The sequence below is a fragment of the Felis catus genome, chromosome A2, assembly GCF_018350175.1.
Source record: "Felis catus isolate Fca126 chromosome A2, F.catus_Fca126_mat1.0, whole genome shotgun sequence".
Classification (NCBI taxonomy): domain Eukaryota; kingdom Metazoa; phylum Chordata; class Mammalia; order Carnivora; family Felidae; genus Felis; species Felis catus.
This window is the reverse complement of record NC_058369.1, coordinates 108,039,788-108,057,818: the sequence shown is the minus strand read 5'-3', so window position 1 is coordinate 108,057,818 and position 18,031 is coordinate 108,039,788. Positions and strand designations below refer to the sequence as shown.

General features: G+C 35.7%; 1 protein-coding gene and 1 pseudogene across 1 annotated transcript in view; both read left to right on the top strand.

Moving 5' to 3' along the window:
- DGKB (diacylglycerol kinase beta) overlaps positions 1–18,031 on the top strand; it is a 945,456-nt gene that overhangs the window by 56,025 nt on the left and 871,400 nt on the right. The gene's annotated exons all lie outside the window — the stretch shown is intronic.
- Positions 7,776–18,031, top strand: part of LOC123383979 — an 89,283-nt pseudogene continuing 79,027 nt past the window's right edge.

Below are 18,031 nucleotides of genomic sequence, written 5' to 3'. Positions count from 1 at the left end.
TGTGATGCCTCCTGCTTTGGTCTTCTTCAAAATTACTTTGGCTCTTCGGGGCCTTTTGTGGTTCCATACAAATTTTAGGATTGCTTGTTCTAGCTTCGAAAAGAATGCTGGTGCAATTTTGATTGGGATTGCATTGAATGTGTGGATTGCTTTGGGTAGTATTGACATTTAACAGTATTTATTCTTCCAGTCCATGAACACGGAATGTTTTTCCATTTCTTTATATCTTCTTCAATTTCCTTCGTAAGCTTTCTATACTTTTCAGCCTACAGATCTTTTAAATCTTTGGTTAGGTTTATTCCTAGGTATTTTATGGTTCTTGGTGCAATTGTGAATGGGATCAGTTTCTTTATTTATCTTTCTGTTGCTTCATTATTATTGTATAAGAATGCAACTGATTTCTGGACATTGATTTTGTATCCTGTGACTTTGCTGAATTCCTGTATCAGTTCTAGCAGACTTTTGGTAGAGTCTATTGGATTTTCCATGTATAATGTCATGTCATCTGCAAAAAGTGAAAGCTTGTCTTCATCTTTGCCAATTTTGATGCCTTTGATTTCCTTTCGTTGTCTGATTGCTGATGCTAGAACTTCCAACACTATGTTAAACAACAGGGGTGACAGTGGACATCCCTGTCGTGGTCCTGATATCAGGGGGGAAAGCTCTCAGTTTTTTCCCATAGAGGATGATATTAGCTGTGGGCTTTTCATAAATGGCTTTTATGATGTTTAAGTATGTTCCTTCTATCCCGACTTTCTCGAGAATTTTTATTTAGAAACGATGCTGAATTTTGTCAGATGCTTTTTCTGCATCGATTGACAAGATCATATGGTTCTTATCTTTTCTTTTATTAATGTGATGTATCACATTGATTGATTTGTGAATGTTGCACCAGCCCTCCAGCCCAGGAATGAATCCCACTTGATCATGGTGAATAATTCTTTCTATATGCTGTTGAATTCGATTTGCTAGTATCTTATTGAGAATGTTTGCATCCATATTCATCAGGGATATGGCCTGTAGTTCTCTTTTTTTTACTGGTTCTCTGTCTGGTTTAGGAATCAAGGTAATGCTGGCTTCATAGAATGAGTGTGGAAGTTTTCCTTCCCTTTTTATTTTTTGGAATAGCTTGAGAAGGATAGGTATTATCTCTGCTTTAAATGTCTGGTAGAATTCCCCTGGGAAGCCCATCTGGTCCTGGACTCTTATTTGTTGGAGATTTTTGATAACTGATTCAATTTTTTCGCTCGGTAGGAGTCTGTTCAAGTTTTCTATTTCTTCCTGTTTGAGTTTTGGAAGTGTGTGGGTATTTAGGAATTTGTCCATTTCTTCCAGGTTGTCCAGTTCGTTGGCATATAATCTTTCATTGTATTCCCTGATAATTGTCTTTCTGAGGGATTGGTTGTAATAATTCCATTTTCATTCATGATTTTATCTATTTGGGTCATCTCCCTTTTTTTTTTTTTTTTGAGAAGCCTGGCTAAAGGTTTATCAACTTTGTTTATTTAAAAAGAAAAAAAAACAACTCTTGGTTTCATTGATCGCTCTATAGTTTTTTTAGATTCTATATTGTTTATTTCTGCTCTAATCTTTATTATTTCTCTTCTTCTGCTGGGTTGGGAGGTGTCTTTGCTGTTCTTCTTCTAGTTCTTTTAGGTGTGCTGTTAGATTTTGTATTTGGGATTTTTCTTGTTTCTTGAGATAGGCCTGGATTGCAATGTATTTTCCTCTCAGGACTGCCTTCGCTGCAACCCAAAGCTTTTGGATTGTTGTATTTTCATTTTCATTTGTTTCCATATATATTTTTAATTTCTTCTCTAATTGCTTGGTTGACCCATTCATTCTTTAGTAGGGTGTTCTTTAACCTCCATGCTTTTGGAAGTTTTCCAGACTTTTCCTGTGGTTGATTTCAAGCTTCATAGCATTTGGTCTGAAAGTATGCATGGTATGTTCTCAATTCTTGTATACTTATGAAGGTCTGTTTTGTTACCCAGTATGTGATCTATCTTTGAGAATGTTCCATGTGCACTGAAGAAGAAAGTATATTCTGTTGCTTTGGGATGCAGAGTTCTAAATATATCTGTCAAGTCCATCTGATCCAATTTTTCATTCAGGGCCCTTGTTTCTTTATTGGTCCTGTGTCTAGATGATCTATCCATTGTTGTAAGTGGAGTATTAAAGTCCCCTGCAATTACCATATTCTTATCAGTAAGGTTGCTTATGTTTGTGAGTAATTGTTTTATGTATTTGGGGGCTCCCATATTCAGCACATAGACATTTATAATTGTTAGCTCTTCCTGATGGGATAGACCCTGTAATTATTATATAATGCCCTTCTTCATCTCTTGTTACAGCCTTTAACTTAAAGTCTAGCTTGTCTGATATAAGCATGGCTACTCCAGCTTTCTTTTGAGTTCCAAATAACATGATAGATAGTTCTCTATCCCCTCACTTTCAATCTGAAGGTGTCCTCAGGTCTAAAATGAGTCTCCTGTAGACAGCAAATAGATGGGTCTTGTTTTTTTATCCATTCTGATACCCTATGTCTTTTGGTTGGTGCATTTAGTCCATTTACATTCAGTGTTATTATAGAAAGATATGGGTTTAGAGTCATTGTGATGTCTGTAGGTTTCATGCTTGTAGCGATGTCTCTGGTACTTTGTCTCACAGGCTACCCCTTAAGATCTCTTGTAGGGTTGGTTTAGTGGTGACGAATTCCTTCAGTTTTTGTTTGTTTGGGAAGACCTTTATCTCTCCTTCTATTCTAAATGACAGACTTGCTGGATAAAGGATTCTCGGCTGCATATTTTTTCTGTTCATCACATTGAAAATTTCCTGCCATTTCTTTCTGGCCTGCCAATTTTCAGATAGATCCATCACTAGTCTTACCAGTCTCCCTTTATATGTTACAGTATGTTTATTCCTAGCTGTTTTCAGAATTTTCTCTTTATCCCTGTAATTTGCCAGTTGGACTATGATATGTCATGCAGAAGATCGATTCAAGTTACGTCTGAAGGGAGATCTCTGTGCCTCTTGGATTTCAATGCCTTTTTCCTTCCCCAGATCAGGGAAGTTCTCAGCTATGATTTCTTCAAGTACACCTTCAGCACCGTTCTCTCTCTCTTCCTCCTCTGGAATCCCTATTATATGTATGTTATTGCGTTTCATCGTATCACTTAGTTCTCTAATTTTCCCCTCATACTCCTCAATTTATCTTTTTCTCATATTCCTCTTTTTCCATAATTTTATCTTCTAGTTCACCTGTTCTCTCCTCTGCCTCTTCAATCCGAGCTGTGGTCGCCTCCATTTTATTTTGCAGCTCATATATAGCATTTTTTAGCTCCTGTTTCTTAGTCCCTTAATCTCTGTAGCAGTAGATTCTCTGCTGTCCTCTGTACTTTTTTCGAGCCCAGCGATTAATTTTATGACTATTATTTTAAATTCATTTTCTCTTATATTGCTTAAATCGTTTTTGATCAGTTCATTAGCTGTTGCTACTTCCTGGAGTTTCTTTTGAGGAGAATTCTTCCATTTCATCATTTTGGATAGTCCCTGGAGTGGCGCGGAACTGCAGGGCTCTTCCCCTGTGCTGTCTGAAGTAACTTGTGTTGGTGGGCAGGGCTGCAGTCAGACCTCCCCACTTGCATTCGGTGCTCAGATTTTTGGAGAACCAGTCTCTTCTGAGCCGGCCGGTGTTAAATAAATCTCCAGTCCACCAAGATCTCCGAGTGCTTCTTGGTTTTTCTGCCAGCGTTCCAGCCTGGTTCTCTAATAGTCTGGGACAGGGGTGGAATTTCCTGTGAGGAAACCCCTTTCCTTTCTCAGTCCAGATGCTTGGATCTTTCAGGTTGAGCCATCTAGAGGCTGGGAAGCCCAAGACGAAGATGCTATCCAATTTGGTTCCCCATGAGGCTTCTCTTCTTGGCTTGCAGATAGATGGCTGCCTTCACACTACATCCTCCAGAGAATATCCTGAAAATATTCATGTCTCAGCCCCTCTTCACTAACATCCTGGTTGAAGCCACAGCTCATGAACTCAGGTTTGACTGACTCCATCACCCAAGCAGAAACCCTGTGAGTCGGTGGAGGGCTCAGCTGTGGTTAGCCACCTCTCCTTGGAGCCCTGCCGCCTGGAGGAATCTTTGATGTTTTCATTTTTTGAGAGAAGGTGAGAGAAAGAGAGAGAGCACAAGTGGGGGAGGGGCAGAGAGAGAAGGGGCAGAGGATCTGAAGCAGGCTCTCTGCTGGCAGCAGCAAGCCTGATATGGGACTCGAACTCACGAACACAAGATCGTGACCTAAGTTGAAGTCAGACGCTTAACCGTCTGAGCCACCAAGGCACCCCGAGGTAAATTTATATTCATAAAACCATTCCATTTTGGAGAAGAAGGGAAGGTTTACAAACTATTTTGCTTTCCTTACAGTTCAGACTATTTCATACACATTTAAGTTTTTATATCTGGACCAAGCTTGTAGGTGCATGTACATATTTTTAAAGCACTTCTCCATATACCCCTCCCCATTTCATCAAACGAATATTAAGGTTTGAAAAAATAATAATTGTTCATAAATATTAATGGAACAATGGGAATTATATCTTACAGCTGCAGATAGACAATGATATATATGATACAGCAATGAAAGAAAATATGAAGTCTTTTTAAAAGGCTGAATTGGAAAAAGTAGGTCCTTAGAAACATTGCTAAAATTACTCAAAATTCTGATGTTGTCAACACCTCTTTCTTTTATACATGAGCCTAGCATTTTTGCCCTAAGAGAAAATATCTAAGAGCCAATGGTCTTCTAAAAGTCTATCAAATTTCATGAAAATTACTTTAATCCTCTTCATAAATACCTTGTGTGAATTTATATCCAAATAAAATAGTCTTCTTCAACAACATGGAAAACATAATTTATATTATTAGAATAATAACAATTTTAAATTGACTGGTTTTATTTTCTGAATTTTTCAAATCAACTTGCTAACCCTTTGTGTATGTCTTGTACATTACAATACAGATTACTTCTTTGTAATGTTATTGTGAGGAGACACTTTTCTCATTTATATTTACTTTTAAAAATTGTAATGTTCCAACAACAAAGCAAAAAGGCAACCTACTAAATGGGAGAAGATATTTGCAAATGATATATATGATAAAGTGTTAATTTCCAAAATACATAAAGAAATTATATAACTCAATACTTGAAAAATCCAATTAAAAATGGGCAGAGGACCTGAATAGCCCCCTTTTTTTTCCCCCAAAGAAGACCTATAGATGGCCAATGGATATATGAAAAGATGCTCAAAAAAATAAAGATACTCAACATCACTGATCATCAGGGAAATGCAAATCAAAACCACAACTAGATATGATCTCACACCATTCAGAATGACTAGTATCAAAAAGACAAGAAATAAATGTGGGCAAGGATATGGAAAAGAAGGAGCCCTCATACACTGTTGATGGGGATGTAAGTTGGTAAAGCCAGTGTGGAAAGAAGTATGGAGATGCCTTAAAAAAAATCAAAACAAATATCATATGATGCAATAATTCCCGTACTGGGTATTGGCAGAGGACCTGGACAGATAGGTTTTTCCATAGACATACAGATGGCCAGTGTCTCTAATCATCAGGGGAATGCAAATAAAAGCCACAATGAGATATTACCTCACATCCATCAGAATTACTAGTATCAAATAATAAGTGTGGATGAATATGTGGAGAAAAGGGAACCTTTGAGTACTGGTGGTAAGGTCAATTGGTGCAATCACTGTGGAAAACAGTATGGAGGTTTCTCAAAATTTAAAAACAGAAATACCATGTGATCCAATAGTTCCACTACTGGGTATTTACCCAAAGAAAATGAAAACCACCAATGCAAAAAGATGTATGCACTTCTATGTTTATTGCGGCATTATTTATAATAGCAAAGATACAGAAGCAACCCAATCTATCAGGAGATGAATGGATAAAGATGTGGTGTGTATGTGTATACACACGCACACATACACACACACACATACACACGATGGAATATTACTCAGCCATAAAAAAACAATGAGATCTTGCCATTTGTGACTATATAAATTGAACTAGAGGGTATTTGGGTAAGTGAAATAAGTCAGACTGATGAAGACAAATACCAAATGATTGTATATGGAACTCAAGGAACAAAACGAATAGCAGCAGGGGGGAAAGAGAGGAAACCAAGAAACAGACTCAACTATAGAGAATAAACTGATGGTTACCAGAGAGGAAGTGGGGGGAATGGGTTTAATAGGCGATAAGGATTAAAGAGGGCACTTGTAATGAGTACCAGGTGTTGTATATAAATAATGAATCACAAAATTCTACACCTGAAACTAACATTACACTGTACATTAACTGATATTTAAATAAAAACTTGGAAAGAAAAAAATAGTAATAATAAAAATTAAAATAAAATTGAAAAAAAATGGTGGTTGCCAGAAGGGAGATGTATAGAAGATAGGTGAAATAGGTGAAGGAGATTAAGTAGTACAAACTTCAAGTTATAAAATAAATAAGTCACAGAGACAAAAAGCACAGCACATGGAATATAGTTAATAATATTGTAAAAGAACATATAGTTGCTATTTTATCAAAGTAATATATATAATTAAGTGCCTTACATCTATTAGTTCATTCGCCATCTTTTATGCATCTTTTATCAGCTCTTTATTTTTTTAAAATTTTTTAATGTTTTTATTTTTGAGAGGGAGAGAGCAGGGGAGGGTCAGAGAGAGGGAGACAGAGGATCCAAGGCAGGCTCTGTGCTGATAGCAGAGAGCCTGCTTCGAGGCTTGAACTCAGGAACCATGAGATCATGACCTGAGCTGAAGAGGGATGCTTAACTGGCTGAGCCACCCAGGCACCACTTTCATGCCTCTTTTAGATAGTTACCTCTATTATCTCTATTTTAAGAAGGAAAAAAAATTCAGACACATGGACGTTTATTTAGTTACAGTTAGTAAATGGGTAAGTTCTGGTTATACATAGGCCTTTTAAATATAGAACCTGTGGCAGGTTCTCCTACACCAACCGCCTAAAAGCTGTGCTGGGATAAGTAGCAATCTCTCTTCTTCCTCTCCGCCATCTGCTTAATGGAGCAGCAGACGTAAAGCAACAACCATGTGTGAGTACATCTCCAACCACATTGGCCAGGCTGATGTACAGATTGGCAATGCCTGCTGGGAGCTTTTTTGCCTGGAAAACAACTTATGTTAACCTGAATAGGCTGATAAGCCAAACAGTGTCCTCCATCACTGCTTCTCTCAGATCAGATTTGATGGGCTCTGAATGTTGATATAACAGAATTCTAAACTAATCTGGTGCCCTATCCCCATATCCACTTCTCTCTGGCCACATATGCCCCTGCCTTCTCTCCTGAGAAAGCCTACTGTGAACAGCTTTCTATAGCAAAGATCACCAGTGAGTGCTTTGGGCCAGCCAAGTAAACGGTGAAATATGAGGGGCACCTGGGTGGCTCAGTCGGTTAAGCGTCCGACTTCGGCTCAGGTCGTGATCTCAGGGTTAGTGAGTTTGAGCCCTGTGTCGGGCTCTGTGCTGACCGCTCAGAGCCTGGAGCCTGTTTCCGATTCTGTGTCTCCCTCTCTCTCTGCCCCTCCCCTGTTCATGCTCTGTCTCTCTCTGTCTCAAAAATAAATAAATGTTAAAAAAAATAAAAAAAAAACGGTGAAATATGACCCTTGCCATGGTAATTACATGGCTTGCTGCCTATTGTATAATGGCAACATGGTTCCCAAATATGTCGGTGCTGCCATGGCCATCATTAAGACCAAACATACCATCCAGTTTGTAGACTGGAGCTCCAGTGGCTTCAAAGTTGGTATTAATTACCACCCTTCCCCTATGGTACCTGATAGAGACCTGGCCAAAGTACAGTGAGATTGTGGTTGCTGAACAATCACAGTCATTGCAGAGGACTGGGTTCACCTGGACCACAAGTTTGACAAAATGTGTGCCTAGCATGCCTTTGTTCCCTGGTATGTGGGTGAGATCATGGAGGAAGGAAAGTTTTCTAAGACCCATGAGGGTGTAGCTGCCCTTAAGAAGGATATGAAGAGGCTAGTGTGGACTCTGTTGAAGGAGAGGATGAGGAAGAAAGAGAGGAAAACTGAAGTTAAAAATGTCACAAAGGTACTGTTTTTACCTGGAAGCTTTTTCTGTTTTAAACATTGAAAAGTTGTGATCTGATTATTTAATTTGTATGTAGCAGTGTATGGTCTCATATATAATTACTGACCTGTACTTTAAAATACAACAGTTGTTACAGACCTAAGCTGTCTCCATTTCTCTGATGGGTTTGAATAAAGTATTCTCTGTCTTGAAAGAAAGAGAGAAAGAGAGAGATGAAAGGGAGGGAGGGAAGAAAGGAAGGAAGGAAGGAAGGAAGGAAGGAAGGAAGGAAGGAAGGAAGGAAGGAAGGAAGGAAGAAATTGCTTTGGTGTAATTGACCAATTCTTTCTTGTTTTTAAATATCCAGTGGTTCTATGAAGCTGATGATAAAAATGCCTTTTTTGGCCATCACTAGTTACTACTTTGCTTATACCTCCATCTTCCTCTTTCTTAAAAAGAAAACTATCTCTGCATCTGTAATATAACTTATAGAGCTATTTCTGGAGATTTCACTGTTGGGCATTACTTATTGACTCCTAGAAGAGGAGGATTTCACTCATACAGTTCTTCCTCCCTTTGTGACTCCACATCTATAGCCATTCTTCTAAAATACTAATACCCAGTTTCCTGGTTAACTCAAACTTCATTGTTTACATTTTTATGGTTTTTCAGATATTGCTGTCAGTTGGGCCATTGTCAGAACTTTCACACTTCATTTCTGTACTAAACACACTAACACTTCATTGCTTGTATGAGTTTTTCTTTATCCTGGAGTTACCTCATTCTCTTCAATTGCTTTTCCCCCCTATTATTTATCAGTAACTCAAGCACCCAAATGTCCTGACAGAACTGTACAATTATTTTCGATATGGCCAGATACTCCATATGCATCTATAAGTTTCATTATTTCTCCCTTGATATATCCGGCCTAGACCTCTTTGTCCCCTGCTCCCATCTGGCCCATTTATTCACAAAGCCTACTGTACATACGGCTTTGGAAAATTACCATTTTTTTCACCATCCTGGGAATTATCTTCCCCTCTCTTCTCTGTCAGATCCTCTTTATCTCATGTCTTCTCTTTTTAGTGTTTATTCTCTAATTTTGATGGAGTATATTCTCAAAGATCTCAGAAGTAAAAGATTTAAAGTCAAGCATGACTTGACTTTATACTGAATATATAGAGTGGAATTATTTTATCAGCTCTTTAGTTTCCTGAGTTGATCTTGAGGAATAAGATGCAAAATATTTTATGCATCCTTTTTTCTTCTTTGAAAGTTTCTAGGATCTGAATGTAGGTCTCAAGTGTTACTGTGATCATGTCTGGCCTGCTGTGATGGGTTTCTTCCTGTGTTATACAAAGTAATCAGTGAACCTGTGCAGTTTGGAAAACCATCTCCTTCAGGTCTGAGAAATTTTTTTCTCCCAGTATCTTTCTTTATTATCTCTTTCTGGAACTCTTAATTGCTGGCTAAAATGTTTTTATTATGAAATATTTATCTTTATCAAGGGTCAGTGTACATTTTCTGCAAAGGGCCAGATATTAAATATCTTAGGGTTTGGCAGACCATAGAGTACTTGACTCTACTCTACTCTACACAACTACTCATTTCTGCTCATAAAAGTTTTCATAGATTATACCTAAATGATTGGGCGTGGTTGTGTTCCATTAAAACTTCACTGACAAAAATGATAGTGGACTGATTTGGTTAGCAGGTGGTAGTTTGCCAAACCTAATCATGATCCACATCCACTTTGCTGAAATCAGTCATTAATTTTTATTGTATTCCAAATCATTGGTTTGGATTTCTACACAGAATAACTCAGATACATTATTTGCACCAACAAAAAAAAACACAAAAATTTAGTTTCTTCCTTCCCAAGGGTAACACACAGTTTTTATTCATTTATTTATTTGCCAGATGTTTCAAATGACTAAATAATACTGTTGGCTAAAATCTTCTGATTTTAATGTGAACGAATCTATTACCATATTAGCTCTTAGTTTAAGGGGATTTCTTTTTTTTTTTTATTATTTCTAAATAACTTAATTAGGGACAGTGTGATTGAATTCCCTAATGACAATATGATTGAAATTCCCAAATGGTAATTGTGAATAGTTTTTCCAGTTGCCTGGGACATAATGTAGTGATTTTATGATAATAATTATTTAATTGACAGGCTAAATCTCGTTCTTCATGATGTTTGATTTAAGTTGCTTAGAATTTATTTACAATTTTATTTAGATTTAAGATTTATATTTATTACTATATAATCTTTTTATTTATAAACTTTGGTGTATATATATGTGTAATTTTTGAGATATATAGGTATGTGCATATAAACTTATATTATTGATAGATTGAATATGTGCCCTGTGCATATGGCGCCTGTAGGAAAAAAAAAATACTAGTTCTGTTCAATCTCGGTGACCAATAACCCTATTGGCTTACCACATTACTTTTTTGTTTTGTCAGCTCTTCTCAAGAAGCATTTGAATTCAAAGTTTACAAAGAGAGTGAAATTCAGTAACACAAAAGTAGACTGAAAAAGCCGTTAGTGGTTGGTATAAATAAGAGGTGCTAGATTAGGCAGCAGTCAATATCTGCCATGGATAGGTCAAGGTAAATGGGCCAGTAGTGCAGAATTTTATGCTGATTACCAGTTCTTATTCCTTTGTGAGGTTTGATTATTCAGCTCTTTCATTTTTTTTAACTTCCTCATATATTCATATAATAACTTTCTATTATCTGAATTAGGTTTTAGATGTCCTGGCTACTCAAATGAACTTTATTTTTTTTTAATGTTTATTTATTTTTGAGAGAGGGAGAGAGAGAGACAGGGTGTGAGCAGGGAAGGGGAAGAGAGAGAGGGAGGCACAGAATCCAGAGCAAGTTCCAGGCTCTGAGCTGTCAGCACAGAGCGTGATGCGGGGCTTGAACCCAAGAACTGTGAGATCATGACCTGAGCCAAAACCAGACGCTTAACCAACTGAGACACCCAGGTGCCCCATCAAAGGAACCTCAAATGCATGCACAGATCAGAGGCATTTGAGTGGCTCAGTTGGTTAATTGTCTGACTTTAGCTCAGGTCATGATCTCCCGTTGAAAGATATCACAATTAAGTTACTTTATCCTAGAGCTTTATTTGGACATAAGTTTTGAATTTTTCAGCATTTTTTATAGTTTTTGGTTTATTCATATTTTCTCTTTCTTAAATCAATTTTATATTTTAAATGTTTAGAAAGATCATTAACCTATTACAATTTCAAATTCATTAGCCTGTATGTAGACATAGTATTTTGTTAAGATATTCTGAATCTCCTTTACATAATGTTGGAAATGTTCAACCATATACTCTTTTAAGTGTTTTAAGACTTGGAAATTGAGAATGACAGTGGTTTTTATTGTCTCTGATAGTTAAAATATTCAGTCACCTGGAAATATTGGAAAACTCTTTTGAAGATTACCTGCTCCGATTACCTCAAACTTGAGGGTGGTTTCTCAATTGTTTCCTTGCAGATATAAATAGCACTTTGATACAAACCCAGACAGATATTATTTAATTGGCATAAGTACAAAGGCAATTATAGCATAAATTCACCTTGAAGACTCTTAGAGAATTCTGATGTTCCTCAACAATTTAGACATGTTTGGCAAAGTGAGCTAGGAGAGCCTTGATTTTGTTTTGTTTTGTTTTGTTTTGTTTCCATGTATATTTCTGTTTCTGAATTTTCAGCACATATGGCCATAAGAATAAAGGAAACTGATTAAATAGAAACAATACGTTTCATTGCATTGTCATTCTCATACTCTTCCACATTTACAAATACATATGTAAACTACATTTTAGCATATTCCTTTTGAAAACCACTTCTGAGTATAATTAAAATTTACTTTTGCTTTATTGTATACTTGTATTAATTTCCCCTTTCTTTTCTTAAGTGGTAATCAGTTGTTTGATTTAAATTGTGTGTAAGAGAAATAAGCCTCTGTAATGCTATTTCTATATTGTACATAAATAATAACTGAATTTCAAAGGAGTAAAACGTTTCACGAAAAATTTTGGGACCTAGAAGATTATATGGGCTTTTCCCCCCCACGGGAGAATATTAATTATTAGATTCTCAAAGAAGAGTGACTCATGAAAAATTTTAGAATCACTGAATAACTTTGTGAGACTTTGGTAATGTCCATATTGCTTAAATATTTCAGCTTATTTTGCTGTCTAGTCAATGTTAGCTAACACTTTTGAGTAAATGGAAGTACTGTTAGTAGTAATTATTGCATTATTTTTTAATTAATAGAAATGTCTCTGGCTTTCACTATTTAGCATGATTTTATCATGATTACAAATTATATTAAGTAATATTATTGTATTATATTTTACTAAGAGTTTTGTGTGTTTTGTAATCAGGAATGGATGGTGATTTCTATTATAAAAATTTGACAGTTCTCTAATTCATGATTTTTTTCCTCCTTTGAACTATGTAAAGACTGAATCATATTCATAGATTTCCCAATAAACATTCTTAAATTTCTAGGATAAAAAATACAAAAGTCATCTTAAAGCAACCATAAAAAATGTTTTCATCAATGATATATAGCATCAGCAAAGGATTAGTTTTTATGCCTTTTTACATCACTCATAGTATAAAACAAACCACCCACCCACTGGTTAAATTGACCAAGAGAAAACAGAAGAGGTCATAAGTATTCAAAATAAGAAATATAACAAGGAGGAATAACCATTGAAACATAAGAAATTTAAAGAGACTCCTTCAGAAATGTCTATGCAAACAGACTTGAAAACCTAGATGAAACGGACAATTTCCCAGAGAAGGGCAGATTGCTGAAATTAACCCCAATAGAGTTAGACAGCTTTATCCAATTTCCTAATAAGGAAAATTATGGAGGAACCGCCCTGGAAGCACCAGTGTCATATGACATCATAGAGGAATTCTACCAAACCTTCAATAAACAAATAGTCTCATTGTTCCATAAATCATTTTAAAGCAATGAAACTGAGGGAAAACTCAAATTCCTTTAAGAAAGGAAGTGTACACCAATACCATAGGATCTTCCTTCTATCTTCCCACAGTTTTCCGTCATTTGCCTTTGTTGCCATAAACTTGTTGATGGGGTGGCAGTGACATGTTAGTGTGGAAGATCATATATTTCTAGTTGGTAGGTTATTTTTCTCTTTTACTCAAAGTTAAAGTCTCAGCATTCTCTGTGATCACATTATAATGAGGGTGTAATTTGTGTAGAATGTAATTTTCCATTCTTACTGTATTGCTTGGTGATTTGTTAGTAGATAGAGGTACATTGACTAGATTTGGGCTCATTTTCATTAGGTATATCATGTTATTGTTCCATTGTTGGCATGTGTTTTTAGTCCTTATGTCTTTTTAATACACATACATGCTTATGTATAATGAGACTTCTTTTCTCATTTACTCCTTTTCACTTTGAATGCTACTTGGCTTCATATTTATCATTCATCATCTTTATTTTTCATGATTTTCTTATATAGCTTTTCCTCTCCTTTTATTTTTAGGCTTTCTAGATCAGCATACCTATTTCATAAAGTTTGATGAGGATTAAATGATTATATCTATCTATATCTATATCTATATCTATATCTATATCTATATCTATATCTATATCTGTAACTCACTTAAAACAGTAACTAACACAGGGGCGCCTGAGTGGCTAAGTTGCTTAAGGGTCTGCCTTTGGCTCAGGTCATGGTCCCACGGTTTGTGAGTTCCAGCCCCACATCAGCCTCTCCGCTGTGGGCGCAGACCTGCTTCAGATCCTCTGTCGCCTTCTCTCTCTGCCCCTCCCCTGCTTGTTTGTGTGTGCTCTCTCCCTCAAAAAAAAAAAAAAAGTAATTAACACATAATAAGTACTTGACGTTATTATTTTGCTTCCAGTAAACAAAAAACATATTAGATTTTAAAAGCCCTGTGTGAGATTTTTGAATTTTGTTATGGACATATCTGGACATATCTCATGCATGATGGGTGCCAGAACCCACTTGACTCCTGGTCTTTTAGCTGCTTGCTCTGCTACTGCTACCATGGCAACTAACTCCATGGGATCATGTCGTTCTGCCTGTCTGAGGCTGACACCGAGAGGCTTATGATTCCCCCACCACTTCCAGATAAAATACCACACCACCTGGCAAGAAATGGACTTCCCCAATGGTTGTCAAAGGACCACATAATACAAGTTGAAAGTCAAGGATAGTAGCTTCCCATGTTGTGAAATTTGACCAGCAGGAGTTGGGGACAGAAATACAAAGAAGAAAATATACCTTTTCCATGCTTCCCAATGTAATTTTCTGAAAGACAGTGTTTGCAAAGCTTGCTTAGAACTTTACAGCTTGGCTGAGCTAATGGACATGTGCCTTTATGAAACAGTGGCTCTTCATGTAATTCTCTTATGCTTTTTGAAACTCCTTGCATTCTGTCCTAATTGTATGATTTATGCATGATGAATTCCTGAAACACCCATGACTTAGTACCATAATGACATGCAGCTCATAGATGGCAGTTTAGACTCATACTTACTCATTGCATGGTCAGATTATCTCCTTCTAGAAAAGGTCATGTACTGAGGGATGTTTTTTTTCCAAGTCAAATCTTTTCTCTATAATGATGGGCATGTTTTTGTTCCAGTGTGTGATAATCTGTAGACCGTGTGTGATGTTTTATGTCATATCGAGGAATATCAGTGTGTGGATATCTTATGACAGAAGAAAATTCACTTGAATTCTACATTGAAGCTTTACTGCTGGCCTTAATGTATAAAGGCAAACTGCTTTTGGCCTCCTCATCATATTTCTCAAAAAAATTTTTTTTGCCAACTCAATTTCTGTGTACTAATTGCTGGTGACTATGTTTATATGAGTCATTCCATATCACATATGGCAATTTCAAGTGACATTACCATTTTGATAAGATTACGGTAGATCTTCATTATCTACATGATTTATAAGGTATTAGCCACAGGCCATGCTAGTGAATGGAAGGGGATGGAAGGGTAACTACCACTCTGAATTCTTCAATCATTAAAAAAAAAAAAAAGTTTATTTATTTATTTTTGAGAGAGAAAGAAGAGGGCAGAGAGAAAGGGAGACCGAAAATCCCAAGCAGGCACTGTCAGCACAGAGTCAGATGTGGGGCTCCAACTCATGAAGTGTGAGATCATGACCTGAGCCAAAATCAAGAGTTGGACACTTAACCGACTGAGCCACCCAGGTGCCCTTTCTTTAGTCTTTTTATGCAGGTGCACTACTAATTGATATGTTACATATTGATATATTTTATAAGTAAAACCAAATACAGGCACATCACAACTGATTTTTACTTTAATTATTAATGATAGTTATTTGGAAAAAAATCCTGTGACTTAAGAAGTTTGTCATATAGTTATCTCCGAAATAGTAAGAGTTATAAACAAATTGTTTTATACATTAATTTTTTGTAAGTATAATTCTTTTCAAAACATTTCATGTTTATTCTCTTGAAAGTGTTCAGAAGATAAGCTTTCATTTTTTTAAACCCTTGTCGAGTATAATATTCATCAGCAAATAACATATTCAAGTGTCGAACTTAGTGAGTATTCACAAAATTAAATACACACAATGATGTGATTGGCACCCAGGTCAAGAGATAGAGCATTACCAGAATACCAGAAATGTCCCTTAGCTACCTCAATACACTTAGTACTACCCCCATAAGGGTAATTGCTATCTGACTTCTAAGAGCTTAGATTAACTCTGCCTTCTTTTGTTATCAATATAAATAGAATCATACATTATGTACACTTTTATATCTGCCTTTTTTGTCTCAGATTTTACTTCTTAAACTTACCAGTCTGTTGCATATAATTGCAGATCATTTGTTAATTTTATTTAGTATCCCATTGTAAGGATATTTCATTTCAGTCTTCTAGTGATTTATAAGCAACAAGGAGTTGAATACCTTTTCAAATATTTATTGGCTTTTTAAATAGCTGGCATCTTCTGTGAAATGTCTGTGCAAATTTGTTTGCATATTCTCCTCTTGGATTTTCTGTCTTTTATAATAATTTTATTTTGGATATCATTTCTTTCTTGGATGTGTATACTGCCAATATTTACCCTATGGTTTGCTTTTGTCCTCTATTATTGGTGTATTTTGCCAAATATTAAGATGGTAATAAAAGTTTGATTAAGAGAGGAGCCCTAAAAATAATAATTACATGTACTCCCTCCTCCCCTATTTATTTTCTCAAAGTTTTGATTTCATTTCTTGATATGAACATATAATTCTTATCAATTAATTTTTTTAGGTTTATTTATTTACTTATTTATTTTGAGAGAGACAGAGAGAAAGAGCACGTGAGCTTGGGAGGGGTAGAGAAAGGGAGAGAGAGAGAGAATCCCAAGCAGCCCCCTCACTGTCAGTGCACAGCCCCACCTGGGGGCTCAAACTCACAAACTGTGAGATCATGTCCTGAGCCGAAATCAAGAGTTGGATGCTTAATCAACTGAGCCACAAGGGCACCTCCTTCCCAATTTCTTTTAAAAAGTTTTTCCAGCACTAAGTTTCCATTATCTGAATTATCAGACCAGACTGCTATGCTCAAGGAAGACTTATTTTCTTTTTTCCCATTAGGAAGACCATTTGAATACTAAGTACTTTTTTTACCAAATGGTTAAAAGTTCAAGTGTATCCATTTTTATTAAACTGGCATATTGTTGATATTGTAATCACTAATGATACCAACTAATTTCTAAATGTGAACACTTTTTGCATATTATTTCACATCTTAAATTTAGTCTTTCCAAGGGGTAATCAGATTATTTTAATTGTTTCTTCCCACTATTTTTAAATAGATGAGTTGTCAATTCTCTTTTTATTGGTAAATACATATACATATGTGTGTATCATGTAATAACACATATAACATACACATAATTTAAATAGTTATTTACTGAAAGAAAAGACACATGTTTCTGGCCTGAAGAATATTTAATTTCAGGGGTGAGTTTGACAGCATTTATTACTGTGATTTGTACAAGCATGTAGGAGTAACATATAAAGGATGTTAAATTTCCTCTAAGTAAAGGCATTGATTTTAACACTCTTACTTCTATGTATACACATATAACTATGTTCCCCTTGACAAAATAAGCCAGAAAATTGTGGGAAGGGCCAACTAGAGCTATTTGTTATTAAATAGTTTAAAGCACCAACTTTTTTAAAGTAACGTTAAGAACAACCATTATTAAAGAAAATCATTTACTCATAAGTAGGAGTGAGAATAAAACAGAATAAGGGAAATAGTAATACCTGTATTATTATGATTTTGCAATCTTAAAATTCCTACAGTATTTCAAAATAGCCTAAGATTTTCTGCAGATTGCTTTGAAGTAGTTCTCCTTTGACTTCTTTTTTTAATGACTAAGTGATTTAAGAGTAAAAATAAGCATTTCTTTGAATTAATTTTCAGTTTCAATTCATTCCTTAGAAAACATCCTTTTCTGAGACAACATCCTTCTTTTTCTTCCTCTATTGTTTGAATTGGAAATTTTTAATTTAAAGCCAGATGTGTTCTCTAATGCATTAGTATCATATTTTCCCCCTATGTTTTTTAATTTTCTTAGATACAGATGATAAAGTCATTAAAGAATGGAGACATACTATATATTTTTAGTATTGTCTGACGTTCAGCTACTTCTCTAAAATAAAGTAGTCCTTTCAAATAAAACTCTTATATAGCTGGAAGTAAATGGATTGCAGAAAATATACAACTTTTTATTGTCAAATTCATTCAAGTCAAATGGCCAAATGGAGCCAACAATCATCAAGAGAAAGGAT